This window comes from Pelodiscus sinensis, chromosome 31 (genome assembly GCF_049634645.1).
Source record: "Pelodiscus sinensis isolate JC-2024 chromosome 31, ASM4963464v1, whole genome shotgun sequence".
Classification (NCBI taxonomy): domain Eukaryota; kingdom Metazoa; phylum Chordata; order Testudines; family Trionychidae; genus Pelodiscus; species Pelodiscus sinensis.
In genome coordinates, this window is record NC_134741.1 from 11,444,661 (window position 1) to 11,470,747 (window position 26,087).

Here is a 26,087-nt window from a genome sequence, read left to right on the forward strand (position 1 = left end):
TTAGGTAGGGAGAATGCCGGTAGCGTTTTTCTGCATGTAGGAGGGTCCCAGCAAAATCTTCTACTGCAGCACCCTTGTTTCCGCCTCGAGAACATGTGGCAGGTTTTTCACACATTTCTGAGGCAGTACAAGACATGGACTCAAAAAGCGTCTCAGAAGCACGCGTGCCACGTTGTCTTAGCGGTTTCTAGCTAGGCACAAGTGGTTTCTGTCCCATAGCGGTAACTACCTTTCAGTTTGATGCAATTCTCGCAATGAGGGATCATGGAGGTAAGGTACCACCAATACCGGATATCATTTTTCTCAATGTACGACACTCCCAGCTATATCGTCTAGTTCAACAGCCTTGCTTCCTCATCGAGAACATGTGGCAGGTTTTTCTCACATTGTTGAGGCAGTGTAGGACATGGACTCAAAAAGCGTCTCAGAAGCAAGATTGCCACTGTGTCTTAGGTGTTTCTAGCTAGGCACAAGTGGTTTCTGTCCCATAGCGGTAACTACCGTCCAGTTTGCTGGAATTCTCGCAATGAGGGATCATGGAGGTTAGGTAGGGAGAATGCCGGTAGCGTTTTTCTGCATGTAGGACGGTCCCAGCAAAATCTTCTACTGCAGCACCCTTGTTTCCGCCTCGAGAACATGTGGCAGGTTTTTCACACATTTCTGAGGCAGTACAAGACATGGACTCAAAAGCACGAGTGCCACGTTATCTTAGCGGTTTCTAGCTAGGCACAAGTAGTTTCTGTCCCATAGCGGTAACTACCGTCCAGTTTGCTGGAATTCTCGCAATGAGGGATCATGGAGATCAGGTAGGGCCAATGCCGGTAGCGTTTTTCTGCATGTAGGACGGTCCCAGCAAAATCATCTACTGCAGCACCCTTGTTTCCGCCTCGAGAACATGTGGCAGGGTTTTCACACATTTCTGAGGCAGTACAAGACATGGACTCAAAAGCACGAGTGCCACGTTATCTTAGCGGTTTCTAGCTAGGCACAAGTGGTTTCTGTCCTGTAGCGGAAACTACCGTCCAGTTTGCTGGAATTCTCGCAATGAGGGATCATGGAGGTTAGGTAGAGCCAATTCCGGTAGCGTTTTTCTGCATGTAGGACGGACCCAGCAAAATCATCTACTGCAGCACCCTTGTTTCCACCTCGAGAACATGTGGCAGGTTTTTCACACATTTCTGAGGCAGTACAAGACATGGACTCAAAAAGCGTCTCAGAAGCACGAGTGCCACGTTGTCTTAGCGATTTCTAGCTAGGCACAAGTGGTTTCTGTCCCATAGCGGTAACTATATTACAGTTTGCTGTAAGTCTCGCAATGAGGGATCATGGAGGTAAGGTACCACCAATACCGGATATCATTTTTCTCCATGTACGACATTCCCAGCCATATCGTCTTGTTCAACAGCCTTGCTTCCTCTTCGAGAACATGTGGCAGGTTTTTCACACATTTCAGAGGCAGTAAAAGACACGGACTCCAAAAGCGTCTCAGAAGCAAGAGTGCCACGGTGCCTTAGGTGTTTCTAGCTAGGCACAAGTGGTTTCTGTCCTATAGCGGTAACCACCGTCCATTTTCCTGGAATTCTCGCAATGAGGGATCATGGAGGTCAGGTAGGGCCAATGCCGGTAGCGTTTTTCTGCATGTAGGACGGTCCCAGCAAAATCATCTACTGCAGCACCCTTGTTTCCGCCTCGAGACCATGTGGCAGGTTTTTCACACATTTCTGAGGCAGTACAAGACATGGACTCAAAAGCACGAGTGCCACGTTATCTTAGCGGTTTCTAGCTAGGCACAAGTGGTTTCTGTCCCATAGCGGTAACTACCATCCAGATTGCTGGAATTCTCGCAAAGAGGCATCATGGAGGTCTGGTGCAAACTTTCCTGTTAGCGCCAATGGCGGATATCATTTTTCTTCATGTACGACAGTCCCAGCCATATCATCTAGTTCAAGAGCCTTGTTTCCTCCTCAAGAACATGTGGCAGGTTTTTCACACATTTCTGAGGCAGTAAAAGGCATGGACTCTAAAAGCGTCTAAGAAGCAAGAGTGCTACGGTGCCTTAAGAGTTTCAAGCTAGGCACAAGTGCTTTCTGTCCCATAGCGGTAACTACCTTTCAGTTTGCTGGAATTCTCGCAATGAGGGATCATGGAGGTAAGGTACCGCCAATACCCGATATCATTTTTCTCCATGTACGACAGTCCCAGCCATATCGTCTAGTTCAACAGCGTTGCTTCCTCTTCGAGAACATGTGGCAGGTTTTTCACACATTTCTGAGGCAGTACAAGACATGGACTAAAAAAGCGTCTCAGAAGCACGAGTGCCACGGTGTCTTAGGTGTTTCTAGCTAGGCACAAGTGGTTTCTGTCCCATAGCGGTAACTACCGTCCAGTTTGCTGGAATTCTCGCAATGCGGGATTATGGAGGTCAGCTAGGGCAAATGCCGGTAGCGTTGTTTTGCATGTAGGACGGTCCCAGCAAAATCATCTACTGCAGCACCCTTGTTTCCGTCTCGAGAACATGTGGCAGGTTTTTCACACATTTCTGAGGCAGTACAAGACATGGACTCAAAAAGCGTCTCATAAGCACGAGTGCCACGTTGTCTTAGCGGTTTCTAGCTAGGCACAAGTGGTTTCTGTCCCATAGCAATAACTACCTTTCAGTTTGCTGGAATTCTCGCAATGAGGGATCATAGAGGTCAGGTAGGGCCAATGCCGGTAGCGTTTTTCTGCATGTAGGACGGTCCCAGGAAAATCATCTACTGCAGCACCCTTGTTTCCGCCTCGAGAACATGTGGCAGGTTTTTCACACATTTCTGAGGCAGTACAAGACATGGACTCAAAAAGCGTCTCAGAAGCACAAGTGCCACGTTCTCTTCGCGGTTTCTAGCTAGGCACACGTGGTTTCTGTCCCATAGCGGTAACTACCTTTCAGTTTGCTGGAATTCTCGCAATGAGGGATCATGGAAGTCAGGTAGGGCGTTTGCCGGAAGCGTTTTTCTTCATGTACGACAGTCCCAGCCATATCATCTAGTTCAAGAGCCTTGTTTCCCCCTCAAGAACATGTGGCAGGTTTTTCACACATCTCTGAGGCAGTACAAGATATGGACTCAAAATCTTCTCAGAAGCACGAGTGCCACGTTGTCTTAGCGATTTCTAGCTAGGCACAAGTGGTTTCTGTCCCATAGCGGTAACTAACGTCCAGTTTGCTGGAATTCTCGCAAGGCGGGATCATGGAGGTCAGGTAGAGCCAATTCCGGTAGCGTTTTTCTGCATGTAGGACGGTCCCAGCAAAATCATCTACTGCAGCACCCTTGTTTCCGCCTCGAGAACATGTGGCAGGTTTTTCACACATTTCTGAGGCAGTACAAGACATGGACTCAAAAAGCGTCTCAGAAGCACGAGTGCCACGTTGTCTTAGCGATTTCTAGCTAGGCACAAGTGGTTTCTGTCCCATAGCGGTAACTATATTACAGTTTGCTGGAAGTCTCGCAATGAGGGATCATGGAGGTAAGGTACCACCAATACCGGATATCATTTTTCTCCATGTACGACATTCCCAGCCATATCGTCTAGTTCAACAGCCTTGCTTCCTCTTCGAGAACATGTGGCAGGTTTTTCACACATTTCAGAGGCAGTAAAAGACACGGACTCCAAAAGCGTCTCAGAAGCAAGAGCGCCACGGTGCCTTAGGTGTTTCTAGCTAGGCACAAGTGGTTTCTGTCCTATAGCGGTAACTACCGTCCATTTTCCTGGAATTCTCGCAATGAGGGATCATGGAGGTTAGGTAGGGAGAATGCCGGTAGCGTTTTTCTGCATGTAGGACGGTCCCAGCAAAATCTTCTACTGCAGCACCCTTGTTTCCGCCTCGAGAACATGTGGCAGGTTTTTCACACATTTCTGAGGCAGTACAAGACATGGACTCAAAAAGCGTCTCAGAAGCACGAGTGCCACGTTGTCTTAGCGGTTTCTAGCTAGGCACAAGTGGTTTCTGTCCCATAGCGGTAACTACCTTTCAGTTTGCTGGAATTCTCGCAATGAGGGATCATGGAGGTCAGGTAGGGCCAATGCCGGTAGCGTTTTTCTGCATGTAGGACGGTCCCAGCAAAATCATCTACTGCAGCACCCTTGTTTCCGCCTCGAGATCATGTGGCAGGTTTTTCACACATTTCTGAGGCAGTACAAGACATGGACTCAAAAGCACGAGTGCCACGTTATCTTAGCGGTTTCTAGCTAGGCACAAGTGGTTTCTGTCCCATAGCGGTAACTACCATCCAGATTGCTGGAATTCTCGCAAAGAGGCATCATGGAGGTCTGGTGCAAACTTTCCTGTTAGCGCCAATGACGGATATCATTTTTCTTCATGTACGACAGTCCCAGCCATATCATCTAGTTCAAGAGCCTTGTTTCCTCCTCAAGAACATGTGGCAGGTTTTTCACACATTTCTGAGGCAGTGAAAGGCATGGACTCTAAAAGCGTCTAAGAAGCAAGAGTGCTACGGTGCCTTAAAGTGTTTCAAGTTAGGCACAAGTGCTTTCTGTCCCATAGCGGTAACTACCTTTCAGTTTGCTGGAATTCTCGCAATGAGGGATCATGGAGGTAAGGTACCGCCAATACCCGATATCATTTTTCTCCATGTACGACAGTCCCAGCCATATCGTCTAGTTCAACAGCGTTGCTTCCTCTTCGAGAACATGTGGCAGGTTTTTCACATTTTTTTGAGGCAGTACAAGACATGGACTAAAAAAGCGTCTCAGAAGCACGAGTGCCACGGTGTCTTAGGTGTTTCTAGCTAGGCACAAGTGGTTTCTGTCCCATAGCGGTAACTACCGTCCAGTTTGCTGGAATTCTCGCAATGAGGGATCATAGAGGTCAGGTAGGGCCAATGCCGGTAGCGTTTTTCTGCATGTAAGACGGTCCCAGCAAAATCATCTACTGCAGCACCCTTGTTTCCGCCTCGAGACCATGTGGCAGGTTTTTCAAACATTTCTGAGGCAGTACAAGACATGGACTCAAAAGCACGAGTGCCACGTTATCTTAGCGGTTTCTAGCTAGGCACAAGTGGTTTCTGTCCCATAGCGGTAACTCCCATCCAGATTGCTGGAATTCTCGCAAAGAGGCATCATGGAGGTCTGGTGCAAACTTTCCTGTTAGCGCCAATGACGGATATAATTTTTCTTCATGTACGACAGTCCCAGCCATATCATCTAGTTCAAGAGCCTTGTTTCCTCCTCAAGAACATGTGGCAGGTTTTTCACACATTTCTGAGGCAGTAAAAGGCATGGACTCTAAAAGCGTCTAAGAAGCAAGAGTGCTACGGTGCCTTAAGAGTTTCAAGCTAGGCACAAGTGCTTTCTGTCCCATAGCGGTAACTACCTTTCAGTTTGCTGGAATTCTCGCAAGGCGGGATCATGGAGGTAAGGTACCGCCAATACCCGATATCATTTTTCTCCATGTACGACAGTCCCAGCCATATCGTCTAGTTCAACAGCGTTGCTTCCTCTTCGAGAACATGTGGCAGGTTTTTCACACATTTCTGAGGCAGTACAAGACATGGACTAAAACAGCGTCTCAGAAGCACGAGTGCCACGGTGTCTTAGGTGTTTCTAGCTAGGCACAAGTGGTTTCTGTCCCATAGCGTTAACTACCGTCCAGTTTGCTGGAATTCTCGCAATGCGGGATTATGGAGGTCAGCTGGGGCAAATGCCGGTAGCGTTGTTTTGCATGTAGGACGGTCCCAGCAAAATCATCTACTGCAGCACCATTGTTTCCGCCTCGAGAACATGTGGCAGGTTTTTCACACATTGCTGAAGCAGTGCAGGACATGGACTCAAAAAGCGTCTCAGAAGCACGAGTGCCACGTTGTCTTAGCTGTTTCTAGCTAGGCACAAGTTGTTTCTGTCCCGTAGCGGTAACTACCGTCCAGTTTGCTGGAATTCTCGCAATGAGGGCTCATGGAGGTAAGGTACCGCCAATACCCGATATCATTTTTCTCCATGTACGACATTCCCAGCTATATCGTCTAGTTCAACAGCCTTGCTTCCTCTTCGAGAACATGTGGCAGGTTTTTCACATATTTCAGAGGCAGTAAAAGACATGGACTCCAAAAGCCTCTCAAAAGCAAGAGCGCCACGGTGTCTTAGGTGTTTCTTGCTAGGCACAAGTGGTTTCTGTCCTATAGCGGTACTACCATCCAGTTTGCTGGAATTCTCGCGATGAGGCATCATGGAGGACTGGTGCAAACTTTCCTGTTAGCGCCAATGCCGGATAAATTTTTCCCCATGTACGACAGTCCCAGCCATATCATCTAGTTCAAGAGCCTTGTTTCCTCCTCAAGAACATGTGGCAGGTTTTTCACACATTCCTGAGGCAGTACAAGGCATGGACTCTAAAAGCGTCTAAGAAGCAAGAGTGCTGCGGTGCCTTAAGTGTTTCAAGCTGGGGACAAGTGGTTTCTGTCCCATAGCGGTAACTAATGTCCAGTTTGCTGGAATTCTCGCAAGGCGGGATCATGGAGGTCAGGTAGGGCCAATTCCGGTAGCGTTTTTCTGCATGTAGGACGGTCCCAGCAAAATCATCTACTGCAGCACCCTTGTTTCCGCCTCGAAAACATGTGGCAGGTTTTTCACACATTTCTGAGGCAGTACAAGACATGGACTCAAAAAGCGTCTCAGAAGCACGAGTGCCACGTTGTCTTAGCGATTTCTAGCTAGGCACAAGTGGTTTCTGTCCCATAGCGGTAACTATATTACAGTTTGCTGGAATTCTCGCAATGAGGGATCATGGAGGTAAGGTACCACCAATACCGGATATCATTTTTCTCCATGTACGACATTCCCAGCTATATCGTCTAGTTCAACAGCCTTGCTTCCTCTTCGAGAACATGTGGCAGGTTTTTCACACATTTCAGAGGCAGAAAAAGACACGGACTCCAAAAGCGTCTCAGAACCAAGAGTACCACGGTGCCTTAGGTGTTTCTAGCTAGGCACAAGTGGTTTCTGTCCTATAGCGGTAACTACCGTCCAGTTTGCTGGAATTCTCGCAATGAGGGATCATGGAGGTTAGGTAGGGAGAATGCCGGTAGCGTTTTTCTGCATGTAGGACGGTCCCAGCAAAATCTTCTACTGCAGCACCCTTGTTTCCGCCTCGAGAACATGTGGCAGGTTTTTCACACATTTCTGAGGCAGTACAAGACATGGACTCAAAAAGCGTCTCATAAGCACAAGTGCCACGTTGTCTTAGCGGTTTCTAGCTAGGCACAAGTGGTTTCTGTCCCATAGCGGTAACTACCGTTCAGTTTGCTGGAATTCTCGCAATGAGGGATCATAGAGGTCAGGTAGGGCGAATGCCGGTAGCGTTTTTCTGCATGTAGGACGGTCCCAGCAAAATCATCTACTGCAGCACCCTTGTTTCCGCCTTGAGAACATGTGGCAGGTTTTTCACACATTTCTGAGGCAGTACAAGACATGGACTCAAAAGCACGAGTGCCACGGTGTCATAGGTGTTTCTAGCTAGGCACAAGTGGTTTCTGTCCCATAGCAGTAACTACCATCCAGTTTGCTGGAATTCTCGCAATGAGGGATCATGGAGGTAAGGTACCGCCAATACCCGATATCATTTTTCTTAATGTACGACATTCCCAGCTATATCGTCTAGTTCAACAGCCTTGCTTCCTCTTCGAGAACATGTGGCAGGTTTTTCACATATTTCAGAGGCAGTAAAAGACATGGACTCCAAAAGCCTCTCAAAAGCAAGAGTGCCATGGTGTCTTAGGTGTTTCTTGCTAGGCACAAGTGGTTTCTGTCCTATAGCGGTAACTACCATCCAGTTTGCTGGAATTCTCGCAATGAGGCATCATGGAGGACTGGTGCAAACTTTCCTGTTAGCGTCAATGCCGGATATAATTTTTCCGCATGTACGACAGTCCCAGCCATATCATCTAGTTCAAGAGCCTTGTTTCCTCCTCAAGAACATGTGGCAGGTTTTTCACACATTCCTGAGGCAGTACAAGGTAAGGACTCTAAAAGCGTCTAAGAAGCAAGAGTGCTGCGGTGCCTTAAGTGTTTCAGGCTGGGCACAAGTGGTTTCTGTTCCATAGCGGTAACTAACGTCCAGTTTGCTGGAATTCTCGCAAGGCGGGATCATGGAGGTCAGGTAGGGCCAAAGCCCATAGCGTTTTTCTGCATGTAGGACGGTCCCAGCAAAATCATCTACTGCAGCACCCTTGTTTCCGCCTCGAGAACATGTGGCAGGTTTTTCACACATTTCTGAGGCAGTACAAGACATGGACTCAAAAAGCGTCTCAGAAGCACGAGTGCCACGTTGTCTTAGCGAGTTCTAGCTAGGCACAAGGGGTTTCTGTCCCATAGCGGTAACTACCTTTCAGTTTGCTGGAATTCTCGCAATGAGGGATCATGGAGGTAAGGTACTGCCAATACCGGATATCATTTTTCTCCATGTACGACATTCCCAGTCATATCGTCTAGTTCAACAGCCTTGCTTCCTCTTCGAGAACATGTGGCAGGTTTTTCACACATTTCAGAGGCAGAAAAAGACACGGACTCCAAAAGCGTCTCAGAACCAAGAGTACCACGGTGCCTTAGGTGTTTCTAGCTAGGCACAAGTGGTTTCTGTCCTATAGCGGTAACTACCGTCCAGTTTGCTGGAATTCTCGCAATGAGGGATCATGGAGGTTAGGTAGGGAGAATGCCGGTAGCGTTTTTCTGCATGTAGGACGGTCCCAGCAAAATCTTCTACTGCAGCACCCTTGTTTCCGCCTCGAGAACATGTGGCAGGTTTTTCACACATTTCTGAGGCAGTACAAGACATGGACTCAAAAAGCGTCTCATAAGCACAAGTGCCACGTTGTCTTAGCGGTTTCTAGCTAGGCACAAGTGGTTTCTGTCCCATAGCGGTAACTACCGTTCAGTTTGCTGGAATTCTCGCAATGAGGGATCATAGAGGTCAGGTAGGGCGAATGCCGGTAGCGTTTTTCTGCATGTAGGACGGTCCCAGCAAAATCATCTACTGCAGCACCCTTGTTTCCGCCTTGAGAACATGTGGCAGGTTTTTCACACATTTCTGAGGCAGTACAAGACATGGACTCAAAAGCACGAGTGCCACGGTGTCATAGGTGTTTCTAGCTAGGCACAAGTGGTTTCTGTCCCATAGCAGTAACTACCATCCAGTTTGCTGGAATTCTCGCAATGAGGGATCATGGAGGTAAGGTACCGCCAATACCCGATATCATTTTTCTTAATGTACGACATTCCCAGCTATATCGTCTAGTTCAACAGCCTTGCTTCCTCTTCGAGAACATGTGGCAGGTTTTTCACATATTTCAGAGGCAGTAAAAGACATGGACTCCAAAAGCCTCTCAAAAGCAAGAGTGCCATGGTGTCTTAGGTGTTTCTTGCTAGGCACAAGTGGTTTCTGTCCTATAGCGGTAACTACCATCCAGTTTGCTGGAATTCTCGCAATGAGGCATCATGGAGGACTGGTGCAAACTTTCCTGTTAGCGTCAATGCCGGATATAATTTTTCCGCATGTACGACAGTCCCAGCCATATCATCTAGTTCAAGAGCCTTGTTTCCTCCTCAAGAACATGTGGCAGGTTTTTCACACATTCCTGAGGCAGTACAAGGTAAGGACTCTAAAAGCGTCTAAGAAGCAAGAGTGCTGCGGTGCCTTAAGTGTTTCAGGCTGGGCACAAGTGGTTTCTGTTCCATAGCGGTAACTAACGTCCAGTTTGCTGGAATTCTCGCAAGGCGGGATCATGGAGGTCAGGTAGGGCCAAAGCCCATAGCGTTTTTCTGCATGTAGGACGGTCCCAGCAAAATCATCTACTGCAGCACCCTTGTTTCCGCCTCGAGAACATGTGGCAGGTTTTTCACACATTTCTGAGGCAGTACAAGACATGGACTCAAAAAGCGTCTCAGAAGCACGAGTGCCACGTTGTCTTAGCGAGTTCTAGCTAGGCACAAGGGGTTTCTGTCCCATAGCGGTAACTACCTTTCAGTTTGCTGGAATTCTCGCAATGAGGGATCATGGAGGTAAGGTACTGCCAATACCGGATATCATTTTTCTCCATGTACGACATTCCCAGTCATATCGTCTAGTTCAACAGCCTTGCTTCCTCTTCGAGAACATGTGGCAGGTTTTTCACACATTTCAAAGGCAGTAAAAGACATGGACTCCAAAAGCGTCTCAGAAGCAAGAGTGCCACGGTGTCTTAGGTGTTTCTCGCTAGGCACAAGTGGTTTATGTCCCATAGCGGTAACTACCATCCAGTTTGCTGGAATTCTCGCATGGAGGGATCATGGAGGTATGGTGCAAGCTTTCCTGTTAGCGCCAATACCGGATATAATTTTTCTCCATGTACGACAGTCCCAGCCATATCATCTAGTTCAAGAGCCTTGTTTCCTCCTCAGGAACATGTACCAGGTTTTTCACACATTTCTGAGGCAGTACAAGGCATGGACTCTAAAAGGGTCTAAGAAGCAAGAGTGCTGCGGTGCCTTAAGTATTTCAAGCTGGGCACAAGTGGTTTCTGTCCCATAGCGGTAACTACCGTCCATTTGCTGGAATTCTCGCAATGCGGGTTCATGGAGGTCAGGTAGGGCCAATGCCCTTAGCGTTTTTCTGAATGTAGGACGGTCCCAGCAAAATCATCTACTGCAGCACCCTTGTTTCCGCCTCGAGAACATGTGGCAGGTTTTTCACACATTTCAGAGGCAGTACAAGACATGGACTCAAAAAGCGTCTCAGAAGCACGAGTGCCACGTTGTCTTAGCGATTTCTAGCTAGGCACAAGTGGTTTCTCTCCCATAGCGGTAACTATATTACAGTTTGCAGGAATTCACGCAATGAGGGATCATGGAGGTAAGGTACCGCCAATACCGGATATCATTTTTCTCCATGTACGACATTCCCAGCCATATCGTCTAGTTCAACAGCCTTGCTTCCTCTTCGAGAACATGTGGCAGGTTTTTCACACATTTCAGAGGAAGTAAAAGACACGGACTCCAAAAGCGTCTCAGAAGCAAGAGTGCCACGGTGTCTTTGGTGTTTCTAGCTAGGCACAAGTGGTTTCTGTCCTATAGCGGTAACTACCGTCCAGTTTGCTGGAATTCTCGCAATGAGGGATCATGGAGGTTAGGTAGGGAGAATGCCGGTAGCGTTTTTCTGCATGTAGGACGGTCCCAGCAAAATCTTCTACTGCAGCACCCTTGTTTCCGCCTCGAGAACATGTGGCAGGTTTTTCACACATTTCTGAGGCAGTAAAAGACATGGACTCAAAAAGCGTCTCAGAAGCACGAGTGCCATGTTGTCTTAGCTGTTTCTAGCTAGGCCAAGTGGTTTCTGTCCTATAGCGCTAACTACCTTTCAGTTTGCTGGAATTCTCGCAATGAGGGATCATGGAGGTCAGGTAGGGCCAATGCCGGTAGCGTTTTTCTGCATGTAGGACGGTCCCAGCAAAATCATCTACTGCAGCACCCTTGTTTCCGCCTCGAGAACATGTGGCAGGTTTTTCACACATTTCTGAGGCAGTACAAGACATGGACTCAAAAGCACGAGTGCCACGGTGTCATAGGTGTTTCTAGCTAGGCACAAGTGGTTTCTGTCCCATAGCAGTAACTACCATCCAGTTTGCTGGAATTCTCGCAATGAGGGATCATGGAGGTAAGGTACCGCCAATACCCGGTATCATTTTTCTCAATGTACGACATTCCCAGCTATATCGTCTAGTTCAACAGCCTTGCTTCCTCTTCGAGAACATGTGGCAGGTTATTCACATATTTCAGAGGCAGTAAAAGACATGGACTCCAAAAGCCTCTCAAAAGCAAGAGTGCCATGGTGTCTTAGGTGTTTCTTGCTAGGCACAAGTGGTTTCTGTCCTATAGCGGTAACTACCATCCAGTTTGCTGGAATTCTCGCAATGAGGCATCATGGAGGACTGGTGCAAACTTTCCTGTTAGCGCCAATGCCGGATATAATTTTTCCGCATGTACGACAGTCCCAGCCATATCATCTAGTTCAAGAGCCTTGTTTCCTCCTCAAGAACATGTGGCAGGTTTTTCACACATTCCTGAGGCAGTACAAGGTAAGGACTCTAAAAGCGTCTAAGAAGCAAGAGTGCTGCGGTGCCTTAAGTGTTTCAGGCTGGGCACAAGTGGTTTCTGTTACATAGCGGTAACTACCTTTCAGTTTGCTGGAATTGTCGCAAGGCGGGATCATGGAGGTAAGGTACCGCCAACACCCGATATCATTTCTCTCCATGTAGGACGGTCCCAGGAAAATCATCTACTGCAGCACCCTTGTTTCCGCCTCGAGAACATGTGGCAGGTTTTTCACACATTTCTGAGGCAGTACAAGACATGGACTCAAAAAGCGTCTCAGAAGCACGAGTGCCACGTTGTCTTAGCGATTTCTAGCTAGGCACAAGGGGTTTCTGTCCCATAGCGGTAACTACCTTTCAGTTTGCTGGAATTCTCGCAATGAGGGATCATGGAGGTAAGGTACCGCCAATACCGGATATCATTTTTCTCCATGTACAACATTCCCAGCTATATCGTCTAGTTCAACAGCCTTGCTTCCTCTTCGAGAACATGTGGCAGGTTTTTCACACATTTCAGAGGCAGTAAAAGACATGGGCTCCAAAAGCGTCTCAGAAGCAAGAGTGCCACGGTGTCATAGGTGTTTCTAGCTAGGCACAAGTGGTTTCTGTCCCATAGCGGTAACTACCATCCAGTTTGCTGGAATTCTCGCAATAAGGGATCATGGACGTAAGGTACCGCCAATACCGGATATCATTTTTCTCCATGTACGACATTCCCAGCCATATCGTCTAGTTCAACAGCCTTGCTTCCTCTTCGAGAACATGTGGCAGGTTTTTCACACATTTCAGAGGCAGTAAAAGACATGGACTCCAAAAGCGTCTCAGAAGCAAGAGTGCCACGGTTTCCTAGGTGTTTCTAGCTAGGCACAAGTGGTTTCTGTCCTATAGCGGTAACTACCATCCAGTTTGCTGGAATTCTCGCAAGGAGGGATCATGGAGGTATGGTGCAAACTTTCCTGTTAGCGCCAATACCGGATATAATTTTTCTTGATGTACGACAGTCCCAGCCATATCATCTAGTTCAAGAGCCTTGTTTCCTCCTCAAGAACATGTACCAGGTTTTTCACACATTTCTGAGGCAGTACAAGGCATGGACTCTAAAAGCGTCTAAGAAGCAAGAGTGCTGCGGTGCCTTAAGTGTTTCAAGCTGGGCACAAGTGGTTTCTGTCCCATAGCGGTAACTACCGTCCAGTTTGCTGGAATTCTCTCAATGCGGGTTCATGGAGGTCAGGTAGGGCCAATGCCCTTAGCGTTTTTCTGAATGTAGGACGGTCCCAGCAAAATCATCTACTGCAGCACCCTTGTTTCCGCCTCGAGAACATGTGGCAGGTTTTTCACACATTTCAGAGGCAGTACAAGACATGGACTCAAAAAGCATCTCAGAAGCACGAGTGCCACGTTGTCTTAGCGGTTTCTAGCTAGGCACAAGTTGTTTCTGTCCCATAGCGGTAACTACCTTTCAGTTTGCTGGAATTCTCGCAATGAGGGATCATGGAGGTAAGGTACCGCCAATACCGGATATCATTTTTCTCCATGTACGACATTCCCAGCCATATCGTCTAGTTCAACAGCCTTGCTTCCTCTTCGAGAACATGTGGCAGGTTTTTCACACGTTTCAGAGGCAGTAAAAGACATGGACTCCAAAAGCGTCTCAGAAGCAAGAGTGCCACGGTGTCATAGGTGTTTCTAGCTAGGCACAAGTGGTTTCTGTCCTATAGCGGTAACTACCATCCAGTTTGCTGGAATTCTCGCATGGAGGGATCATGGAGGTATGGTGCAAGCTTTCCTGTTAGCGCCAATGCCGGATATAATTTTTCTCCATGTACGACAGTCCCAGCCATATCATCTAGTTCAAGAGCCTTGTTTCCTCCTCGAGAACATGTGGCAGGTTTTTCACACATTTCTGAGGCAGTACAAGACATGGACTTAAAAAGCGACTCAGAAGCACGAGTGCCACGTTGTCTTAGCGGTTTCTAGCTAGGCACAAGTGGTTTGTGTGCTATAGCGGTAACTACCTTTCAGTTTGCTGGAATTCTCGCAGTGAGGGATCATGGAGGTAAGGTACCGCCAATACCGGATATCATTTTTCTCCATGTACGACATTCCCACAAGTCTCGCCCACAAGTCTCGCCAGGCTTCCGGAGCCACCTTTGGCGGCCAGGGCTCTGCAGCCGACGCTCCCGCGCCCCAGAGGCAGAAGACGCGCGCCGGCCTTCAGTCAGTCATGCACTCCCAATGTTTGCACTGATTCGTATTGGGACGCTTATTAATTTAAAAAAAAAAAAAAAAAAAAGCGGCGGCTTGCCTCCGCTGCCTTTGCAAAGAAACCCTGCGGCGGGGTCGTTTGGGGGCGTGTGCGAGTGTTTTTGCTTTCTTTTTCTTGTTGTTTGTTTTCCAGGACCTCCCCCGGAGACGGGCAGCGCAGCGCGGCCCCGGCCCCGGCACACAGGCACAGACGCAGAGCAGAGATTTTTCTGGGTGGCGGGGGACTGTTATTCACATACACACTTTTTTTTTAATTATTCCCCTCTCCTTCCACAAGGGGCATTCAGGTCTATTTTTGGCACCGCACAGGGGTTCTCCGACGGGAGGTGCACCGCTCCGGAAAGTACTGCAATACCAGGTCGATGGTGGAGTGGACGGAGCAAGCTCCTGTTCAGACCCCCTGTTCCAAAAATCCATTTAATATAAAGATCTCAGATAGAGATCATATCAGATATTAAACTGATAAGAACAGATATTTATTTGACCGGGAGCATGTTGGACCAGGTGGATGGTGGAGTGGACAGAGCAAGCTCCTGTTCAGACCCCCTGTTCCAAAAATCCATTTAATATAAAGATCTCAGATAGAGATCATATGAGATATTAAACTGATAAGAACAGATATTTATTTGACCGGGAGCATGTTGGACCAGGTCGATGGTGGAGTGGACGGAGCAAGCTCCTGTTCAGACCCCCTGTTCCAAAAATCCATTTAATATAAAGTTCTCAGATAGAGATCATATCAGATATTAAACTGATAAGAACAGATATTTATTTGACCAGGAGCATGTTCGACCCTTCCAGGCAGGGACCGAGCGTTGGGCAATCAGGCGAAACGCCCCGCGAACGTCAGGGCACTGACTAGGGACCCGTTATGACGTCAATACAGCCTACCCACCCGGCCTCCTAGCTTTCCGCGATTCGCGCTCCCGAGAGCACGTTTACGCTAATTCTACACTTGATCTTAGCCAAAAAGCCGGAAAGCGACAGCTTGCGTCGGCCATTCCCCCCTCGCCACGCACGCCCACCGCCCCTGGGAACCCGCCCTCGGCGACCGGTGCCAGCCCTTGCTGAGGCCGCTCCCCGCGGCAGGCCGGGTTGGCTGGCCTGCGTTCATCTGCATAGCTGCTCCTTGTGCCCGGCGTCATCACGGCCGGCTGGCTGGCTGGCTGGCCTGTGTTTGCAGCGGCGGCTTTGGCGTGGCCTCGGCTGGGCAGACACTCCTTCCTTCCTTCCTTCTGCTTCAGGCCGACTGAGCACGGCAGTCTGGGAAAAGAAAAGAAAAGGAGAGCAGAGCAAAGAGCGCCTGGGCTGGCCTCCAGCCGAGCGGCAGACTTAGCAGCCCAGAATAGCGGCGAGCGGGGACATATTAAACGAGTTTTATTGAGTGAATGTTTTCAAATAAAATACAGTAAACAAGTAAACAAGTAAAATACATCTGGGGAGCTGGAGCGGGTTGCACTGCGGGGTGGATAGTACCATTGGAGTTATCATGGAGAGACAAGGGAACCTCTCCAGTCCCAGATACATACAGGAAAGGTTAAGAATTGCAGAGTGTGCAGAGAATACAGGCCTTTTAGAAGACTAAGTGTTCTTCCGTGAAAGCTGAGGGGGTTTCTAGATGAGTCTCCACAAGTGTGTAGAGGGATTGAGCAAGGGAGCTGTCGGGGGCCCTATTTGTACCAACACCTGGATTATGGAGGGATGCAGGGGAAGGCCAGGGAAGCGACAATAGCGCTCGTTGGGGCCCTGTTTAGTACGGGAGACCGTACCTATGGGTGGCAGAAAGGGGTCACGGGCAGGGCCAGAGGGCAAGGAGGCTAATAGTAGTTTAAGGGTTAGCCATAGAGGCAGGCCTTGGGCAGGTCCAGGGCCTAGGGAGCAGGGTGAGAGCAGGTTAGGGTGAAGCGTGGTGGATACGAGCATTGGCAGGACCGGGAGCAGGCCTGGCAAGGTGTACTGGAGGTGTTAGGGGGGCCGGGTGGTTAGATGTCATACTGGCGGTGATCGGTGATGTGCTCCGTATAAATGTCCCTGGACCACCTGATGGCGTCGGATACCATCAGCCTGCGCATCAGACCGGCGTAGCGACGCCCGATCTCGCAGGCCTCCAGCACCGCGTCATTCTCCGGGTCCCAGGTGCCCAGAGCACCCACCAGCAGGGCATGGACTGCCACCGAGTAGCCACGGGACCGCAGGTTGTCAGCCAATTGCACGTATTTACGGAGTTTCTTTTCCCGGGCGACACGGAAGGCGGCCAGGCGGTTTTCGAAGGGCACCGTCACATCAATTAAGAGAATTTTTTTGGACTGATCGTCCGTGACAACCACGTCTGGTTGCAGGCTGCTATTAGTTCCAGGGATAGGGGAGTCCACAGTTACGGCTCCGAGGGCTGGCGGGAGAGCCTTCACGAGGCGGTTCTGAATGGCATCGTGACGCCGCCGCCAGGCCTCTGAATGCAACGTGCAGCCGCAAAGCATGTGGGGTAGTGTTTCCAGAGGGTATCCGCACCGTCTGCACCTCGTGTCCCTGGTGCCGTGGCGGATGGCGCCGTTCAGGGGGACGCAGTTGAGGCAGGCTCGATGAATGAAGCGCCAGTCAGCGAAACGGGTGAAGTTGCCAGCCCGGAGGAAGTGGTTGCTGGCTTCTTGCTTGCTGGTGACCTCGAACACCTTACCCTGGTCCGGTTTTTTAGCCATGGCATCTGTATAGTGGCGGCGGATGGTCCCTTTCAGGAGCCTCTCCAGCATAGCCCTGGTTGACGGTGGTGTGGCCTTGTGTGGTGATGCGGGGGAGCACTATGCTAAGCTCCGTACGGGCCTCGCTCCAGACCCAGCGGCAGCCAATTCTTTTTCCCAGACGGCGGGTGGCGTTGCGGGCCTGGGACCATAAGGAGGAGAGGTCACCGCCGTCCCTCCTGAAGTCCCCTTCGAGGGAACCGCTGAGGTAGGTGGCGATATCTGCAGCGGTGGGGTCCCTGGCAATCCTCGTCCTCACTACATCGTGCAGGGCGTTTTCTGCGATGGTGCGCACTCTCACATCCGGGCAGGTCAGGAGGCGGAAGGCGTGGGTAATGGAGGCCACATCGCAGAGGTCCCCCAAGCGCGGAACGTTGGCGCCTCCCTGCCGGTGGGGGATGTAGACAATGTCCGTGCAGGCCCTCTGAGGCAGGTAGAGCCACTTCCGGATAAGGACTCTAATTGCTCTGTCAGCTTTGTTCAGGGGGACCTTGGCGACGGCGGAGCCTCTCAGGGTGAAGGAGATGCAGGGGATCAGGAAAGTGTTAAGTGCGTCTATTTTCTGCCATAGTGCGAGCAGAGATTGGTCGAGCAGCTCTGCGTCCCTCAGGATTTTGTGGATGGTGTCTGTTGGAGTGGCCTCGACCCGTACTCCTGTCGGGGTACCCAGGTGTTGATAAAATTGGCCCTCTTGGAGGCAGGCCATGGACTGTTCTTGAATGGAGAAGGTGGTTGGCCTCGTGAGGGTTCTCAAGCTGCCGTCGACATGGAGGGAGGCGCATTTCCGGGTGTTAAAGCGAAGGCCCGTCCAGTCAGCGGCCCGGCCGGCGATCTGGAGCATCCGCTGCAACCCCTCCGCGCTGTCGGCGATCAGGACCAGGTCGTCGGCGTAGGCCAGGACGTCGACCCTTACGCCGTGCAGGTCCAGACCGTCCGGGCCCTGGGAGATGGCACGCAGGATGGGTTCCATGGCCAGAGTAAAAATGATTTGACTGAGGGGGCAGCCCTGTTTAACGCCACGGTGGATGTCGACGGGTGCGGTCTCTCTCTTTTGACCCTAAAAAGAAGTATTCCTCTCTCTGTGGTTTCAAATCCTTTAAAGAACCAAACCCGGTTACCGAAATGGCGTCACGAACAGGATTTGATGAGAGCAGAGGATGCCCTTTTGATGGGTTAAACAAAACAGAAGGTATAGGACCTCTCAACCACTGGTTATATCATAATAAGGATGAGAGTGAAGAAAACATGCTCAAAATAGGAGCAGTTCTAGCAATAGGGGAAGAAAATCATACATATACCCTACATGTAACATGTTCAGGGTTGAGATGCTTAATGGCTAATAATGATCTAGCGAAATGGGAGTTAAAAGATTGCAAAGTACCATTATCAGATGTAACACAAAAAACCCCATCTAAAGAAACAGATTATAAAAAACTGCAAAATATATTAGAAAGAACAGCCGATACGACAGATCCGTATCGAAATGGGGGTACCCCAGAAATATTAAAATTGCCAAGTCAAACAACTGACAAGTTGATGGGAGAGGTACTAGAGGACCTTATAAGATATGCTAGAGAAAAGAAAAAATTAACTGCCGACAAATGGGATCCAAATAAAGGGGTCCGTGTACTTTGGCACTGGTTGAAAAAAGCCGGAAATACAATAACTAAATTAGAAGGCACAGTAAATACCCTACAAGCCTTATTAAAAAAAGAAACTCAGGAGAGAGAGAAAAAGGGAAATAATGGGAAAAAAGATATAATAAAACCAACAGCCCCACCCCCTCCTTATCCTGAATCAGTCATGGAGGAAAATCAAAAGGAAGAAAGGAAAAAAGTATTAAAAAGAGGTGTATATCCATGGGATATGTTAATGGAAGGAATATGCACAGGGGAATGTAAATGTGAGAAGGAGATAGGAGAAAAGATTGAGGCTGGAGATGATTTGGTCAAAGCTCATCCGATAACACAAATAATATATAAACAGAGGGGAGGACTTCCACCTGTAGCCACTATGGAATCAAGGGAAAGATCCCGAATAGAAATGAATGACTTAATAAGTCGAACCCGAAGGAGGCAGGGAGAGAACCCAGTAGTGTGGGTAGGAAGGCTAGTAATGGAAAATATGAATGAATTAATTTCACAACCAGAGCTAACTATATTAACAGGAAATCCCGGATATTCAGGAGGGCTGATGAAAATGAGTTCAGCTATAGGGAATGAAGAATGGCCGTTAACTTTACCAGCCGCAGTAGCCTTATCAATAGCAGCTACAGGGCAGGGAGGAGCTGTACCAGAGGGTTGCATAAAAACGAAGGAAGATGTTAAAGCTGCAGCTGTTGGAATTTCCTTCCTATTTTACCAACCCACAACAGCAGCCCAAGACCAGTTAACAGCAGCACAGAGAGCTGATCCTCACCAATTTAAATATATAGGGGATCCAGGTCTGATAACAATGGACAGAGTAACAGCACAAATGGTATGGCAAGGAGTAGAAAATAAGGAAGGAAACCAAAGCCTAAAATTGTGGCTAACAGCCCTAACAGGGAGTAGTGTTTGGGGAATATTGGAAACTATAAATGATTTGGAAGTAGTACGCAAACATACCCCAACACCAACATACGAACCCCTGAGAGACACGCGTAAAACGTGCGAAAGTTTCCAAACCCCGCAGAAGGGGAAAGACCCAAACAAGGAAGAAAAAGCCATATTTGGTTTTCTGTTAGGAATTAGATACAGTTCTTTATTGTGTTAGGGGAAAAAGTGAATGCCCAAGAAGCAGAAGTAGAAGGAGTTAGAATAGGATTACAACATGCACAAGAGAGTCACCCTAACGAACCATGGGAATTAGGCATAGATAGTATGTATTGTATAAAGACACTGTTAAAAGGGAATACAGACATTGAAACACATGCAGGGTGGAGAGAAATATGGGCCATAATTAGAAATCACGTAAGTGGCACATCAGTGAAACATATCCCTAGCCATAAAGAAGGATACAATCCTGACCACAAACAACTAGATAAAGAATTGCAAGAATTTGAAGTGTTAGTAGAAAAAACCAAAGAAAAAGGAGAAGTGGATCCATTCATAAAATGGTTACATGAATGTACAGGCCACTTTGGGATACAAAAGGAAAGAGAATGGATAAGACAATATACAGGAGGAGAATCAATAATTGGAGTAAAAGAACATGAAAAAATACATAAAGCCTGTAAAATCTGTCACAATACTAAACGCATGAATCAGCTAAAATATGCCTATGGTGCATATAACCCAGAATATTATAAACCAGGAAACCACTGGCAAATAGATTTAATAGGACCATTACCAAATGCTAAACAATACCCAAAGGGAGTAATTGTAGTAGATTTGGGAAGTCGGAGTACTATGGTAATTCCTTTGAAAAAAACAAAAGCAGAACATATACTAAAAGCCTTAGAAAAAAAATGGCAACTAAGGATGGCACCTTTAAAGGTTGGCACCTAGTATTGGATACAGTTTTATTAAATGTGAATGAACATACAAGCCGATGGCCAGATATAAAACCTAAGCAGCAACCAAACTGGGAGCCCTCCTATAAGCAAGGAGAAAAAATATGGATTGTATGGCCAACGGAGGATAAGGAGAAAAGAGTGGCATTGGAAGGAACAGTAATAGAAGCTGGAAAGTTACCATTCACCTATGTAATCACAACAAAAACAAGAAAAGGATTAGCACACCATAATTGGCTAAGTAGTAGAGAATGAAATTAACAGTTACGCAAGATTATATGTTACAGGTTGTTCATCATCACTGAAAATCACGTTAATGGTGCAGGATGGACCAGCGTAGATGGTAAGTATGATCCATTACAACAAAACTGGACCTGGGTCAAAAATAACAACAATACCCAAACTAAATTAGCTAACAAACCAGCCCAGTGGCAAGTGTGTAAAATAAAATATACCACCCACTGGAAAGAAGAGGTAAATCAAACTCTAGCTATAGTTCAGGAAAATGATACCAGTTGGAATATGTCCCGCTTGTATAGTATTAAAGCTAATATGAACAATTGGGTAAACAAATCATATGATAGCACTCCCCCCAATACAATGATAAGCATACAGGCCCCAAGCCTGGGTGTATTTGGCTTTAGCTTAACACCATTATATGGCGTATGGCTTAATATTAGCAACTCAACAGAAACATGTGACCCATGGATCCAACCTACATTTGTAACAATTCCACTATCTGGAACCACAGCCTTAGCTACACCAGGTAGTAATACAACCCTTCCAACATTAACAGTTGTAATACCCCCCTCAAAATTACAATCAACAGAAACAGGAGGGGTAATAATAAGATTGCAACCAGCATATGAAAATGAAGGAAGGAATATAAAATATAGCATAAATTGCACAACATGGGGGTCACGAAGAAAGAAAAGAGGAGCATGGGATATATGGGCAACCAAAAAATTATTAAGGCAATGGGAGGAGGATGTAAAACCAGATTTGTTAGCAATTGATTCATTAAGTAAAAAAATAATAGTCACCATGAAAGCTGAAACGGCAAAATTATTACATTGGGTAAATACAGCTGTAAACATATCTAATACAAATGCTGATAAAACACAAGAATGGAGTAAAAATATATCTATGTATTTAAATAATCTAAATTGTATAAGTTTGTATAGTAGTAGTAGTTTTAGAAAAAAATTATTGCAAAAAATTGAGGAAGATGAGAGAGGGATAAGTGGAAGGGCACCATTGGTAAAAATACCAAATACAGTACAAATAAGTCATGAAATAACATCCCATAGAATTAAAATAGGATGGGAAGCAATGGTGTACCAACAAGTAGGATATAAAGAAACAAGTGAAGTATGGAGAAGAGGAATGGTTACTACACCTGAGCGTTGGTGTAATAGTTCAGAAAAGTTCAGGATGTGTAAACCAGCATTGTTTAATGGACAGAAAGTTGTGTCCACATTAACGGGTAAAATTAATTGGTTACCAAACAAATGTAAAGAATACATAGGCTCTAACCAGACCCATTTAATTGTTTGTCACTGTAGTGACTCAATTTGGCAATTGTTAAGCAAAAAGATAATGCATAATAAATGTTATGTTGTACCAGTTAAAATGAATGTCACCGTACCTTTTTGTAATGTAAATGGACTATGGAACTTAACACAAATGGGATACAACTGCACTGGAAAAGGCAATAAGACTATTGAACAAAATACAGTGTTGTGGATCCGATTTTTAACAGGAGAAGTGAAAGCCATAACAAAACAAACTTTCCAAGACGCCCAAGTAATATTACGAGTGGAGCATTTCACAATACAAAAACTGGACTTACAAAAAATAGAGGTTATAAATCTGGACGTGGAGAAACAAAATTGGAACATTTTGTTAAAAAATGGAAAATTTATTGAGCTAGCAAACAAGAATCAAACTGTAAGGAATGTGGACGAATCACCCATAACAATTGTGGACATATTAAATGATTTGGATGGAACAATTAATAAGGGTATAGAAAGTTCAATAGGATGGGGAGCAAGTGTTTGGAACTTTTTATCCATGTTGATATCAGGAAAATGGTTTTGGATTGTTTGTGCAATAATAATATTAATAATTGTGATAAGAATAATATATATGTGTGGAATATTCTCCCCAAAACAAACTATAAAATATATGAAAATAAAACAAATAGAAAATGAGCAAATAACAGATGCACAAGCACAGAGGGAAATAGAGTTATTGTAATTAAAGTGTCTCATTTGACACGGGGGGATGTGAAAGGAAGGTATTGTGGCCTACCCAGAATATGTCAAATGAGCACCAGTTTAATTGTTAAGTGGAAAGGAAAGGCAGCACTCTCAGATACAGGAGATAAAAATAAAAACAAAATTTGATTGGTTGACCAACAATAACCCCGCTTTTAGGGAAGTAAGTAACTCAGACAGCAGTATGCAACAAAGTGCTGATTACCCCAAATGGAGCAGACGAAAGTTTTTTGTAAGGGCAGAATGAGACAACAAAAATCTAACGTCAGCAATTGTCAGGCGAGTGGAGGAGTACCAAAATACCGAAACAGGGTATATAAGGTGGGCTGAAACAGACCACGAGCAGATGGGTTGCGAATCCGAAAAGCCAGGTCTGATCAACCAGGGCTCCCTCCCCGGCGCTGAATCTCGCTGCCGTACATAAGCTCCGAAAGGGGAACAAATAAGCTCCGAAAGGGGAACGAATACCGGTCGTAAGTTGCAACGAAAAATCCAAAGAAAGGAAAAACATAAAGAAAAGAATATCTCCTGAATCTAAGCAATGCTTCTATCTTTCTTAATGTGAGTATTATATAACTGTTAACTCCATAGATTTTTTAAAGGTAACTCAGGAGGGTATATCAGTAGGAGAAGTTATTATTTCTTGTTATTTTTAACTGTACTGTTTTTCTACTTTTTCTTTGTATATTATATTGTCTTAAAAGAATCAAAAATAATGAATTGATTTAAATGGAAAATTGATTATAAAGTAAATAGAAAAAATAAATAATCTTTGTTTGACCCTAAAAAGAAGTATTCCTCTCTCTGTGGTTTCAAATCCTTTAAAGAACCAAACCCGGTTACCGAAACAGTGGTGGCGTGGATAGTGGTGGTGCAGTCTGTGTATAGATCCCGGAGGATGTGGAGGAAGGCGTCCGGGGCCCCAAAGTCTGTCAGGGTGTCTGCTATGTGTTGGTGGGGGACGGAGTCGAAGGCGTTTGCAAGGTCCAACCAGGCGATGGCGCATTGTCCCCCGGATTTCCTTGTCTCTCTGAGGGCTGCCTGGAGCACGAAGTTATGCTCGTAGCAGCTCTCGCAGGTCATGAAGCCTTTTTGGGTGGAGCTGATGGCGCCACCGTGAACAGCCCAGTCAGTGATCCTGGCCGCCAGGCAGCTGGCGTAAAGTTTGTATAAAGTGTTGCCCAGCGAGATGGGTCTCCAGTTTTCTGGATCGATACGGTCGCCCTTCTTGTACAGCAAGACGGTCATCGAACTTTTCCAGGTGTCAGGAATGCGCCGTAACCTCTTGCAGGCGGTGAAGAGGGCGGCTAGCACCAAGCAACCAGGGTCATGTCTCTTTAGCTGGAGGTACCAGATGCCATCTCTCCCGGGGGCGGTGTTGGTGGTCCTGGACAATCGTACCTGGACCTCCTCCGGGGTAAAGTCCCTGTCCAGGTCGTCAGTGGCTTCTAGTCTCGGTAACTGAGGGATACAGTCCGGGCGGGGCCCCTCTCGGGGACGTTCCTTTGCGAACACAGAGGTGAAGTAGGAGTGAAGTGCGTCTGGGGGGATCGTGCAGTGAGACGGGGCACCTTCCAGGATCTCCCTCACGGCCTTTGGGCGGTTGGTGTGGTAGAGCGTTTGGAGGCGGGTTGCGGCGACCGGGTCATCTTGGCGGCCAGCGTCCCCTCGTCTCCCCACCCTGGAGCTGGCGGTCATTTCAGGTGACGGGGGTCGGCGTGGGGGTCGTGATTTGCCGCGGCGATCTGGCCCGTCGCTTGCTGCCAGGTCGGCTGTCAGGTGCTCCGTCACGGTCACCAGGCCATCGAAGGAGTCAATCGATGTCAGCTCTCTTAACCACAGCTGCTGCCAAGCCGTGGCGGTGCGTTCGTGGCGGGAGCCCCGTCCGTGCTGGGAACTCATCTCTCCTGCAGGAGGGACAGGCATGGAGGCCGCTGGAGCACGGGGTCTCTGTGCAGAGGAGACGGCAGCGGGGCGGGATGCTGATGGCCGGGCAGGTGCGCCAGAGGAGTCAGCTCCGGATCGGAGAGAGTCAGCATCCCCGGGGGCGCTAGTGGAGGTGCATGGTTGTCGTCTGGGACCGGCAGGCTGGCAGTGATCTCGGGGCACGGGAGGCCCGGTGCGGTCCCTGGCCGGTTCGGGGTTCTCTGTGGCGGCCACCGGGGTCCTTGGGAGGGAGGGATCAGCGGAGGCAGGTGCCGGACGCCGCTCGGTGGACCAGAGAGGAGGGCTGGTGCTGCTGACAGGTGACCGGGGTGAGCTGATCTGTGGAGGAGCACCGATCCGGCGACCACCGGTGGCATTCCTGACGGTGGACAGGAACTGGTCTAGTCGTACGGACAAGTTCCTGACAATCAGAGGCGGTGAGGTCCGAGGACCGGCAGGGTCGGGGGTGCGGGGCCCCGGAGATGGGCTGTTGCTTGGCCTGACGGCACGGGGTGCCGGGCTGGATCCCTGTTCAGGGCTGGCAGACGCAGGGCCGGCCCTTAGTGACAGACTGTCAGGCGCAGGGCTGGTTCGTGGTGAGGGGGTGGGCTCTGTGGCGGGGGTGCTCCTGACCGGAGCGAGCTTCTCGTGGTATGGCATTGGTTGTTTTCTGCTATACGGCGTAGTGGGCACCAGCCAGATCGGGGTCGAGGGGACGACCCGGGCATGGGGGCCTTTGCAGGTGGTGCTTTGGTGTCGTTTACACCGTTTCTGTGACTCAAAGAGGCCGTGGCATCGGTCACAGTGGAAGGCGATCTGTTTCCGGTGCACCGACTTTACGTGCTTGCTGAGGGCCCCCAGAGTCCTCACTCCTCGGAAGGGGAAGCAGTCCGGGCACAGGAGGGTGTGGTCGGGAATGGGAAAGTCCAAGTAGATCAGATCGGTCGGGCAGCTGGCAGGGTCTGGTCCTGGCGTGGGGGACCGTCTGGTAGCAGGGCGGAGGAAGAAGCCCAGGTCAGGGTCTGGCATTGGAGAGACCGTGGAGAGACAAGCAGGGACCAGGTCTGGCACGAGGTCTTGCGCTGGGGCGGCAGCAGGACAGCAAGGAGCGTCGGGGTCCGGTGCGGGGATCACCAGCGGGGAGGTAGTAGGGCGCGAGGCAGGGTCTGGCTTCAGCAGGAGTTCTGGGGCCATGGGGGTGTCAAGATGGTGAGCAAAGTCCGGAGTCAACGGTGGGTTCGGCGCCGCAGGGGCAGGAGGGCAGCAGTCAGAGGCT

The 26,087-nt window shown here is 48.3% G+C and overlaps 4 pseudogenes; all 4 read right to left on the bottom strand.

The window, feature by feature from the left end:
* Positions 1-14,699: 14,699 nt before the first annotated feature.
* LOC142821701 (U2 spliceosomal RNA) lies at positions 14,700-14,873 on the bottom strand (annotated as a pseudogene).
* An 8-nt stretch (positions 14,874-14,881) lies between these two features.
* LOC142821706 (U2 spliceosomal RNA) lies at positions 14,882-15,019 on the bottom strand (annotated as a pseudogene).
* Positions 15,020-15,023: 4 nt separating this feature from the next.
* LOC142821704 (U2 spliceosomal RNA) lies at positions 15,024-15,187 on the bottom strand (annotated as a pseudogene).
* Positions 15,188-16,360: 1,173 nt separating this feature from the next.
* LOC142821481 (uncharacterized protein T26G10.4-like) lies at positions 16,361-18,083 on the bottom strand (annotated as a pseudogene).
* Positions 18,084-26,087: the final 8,004 nt, after the last annotated feature.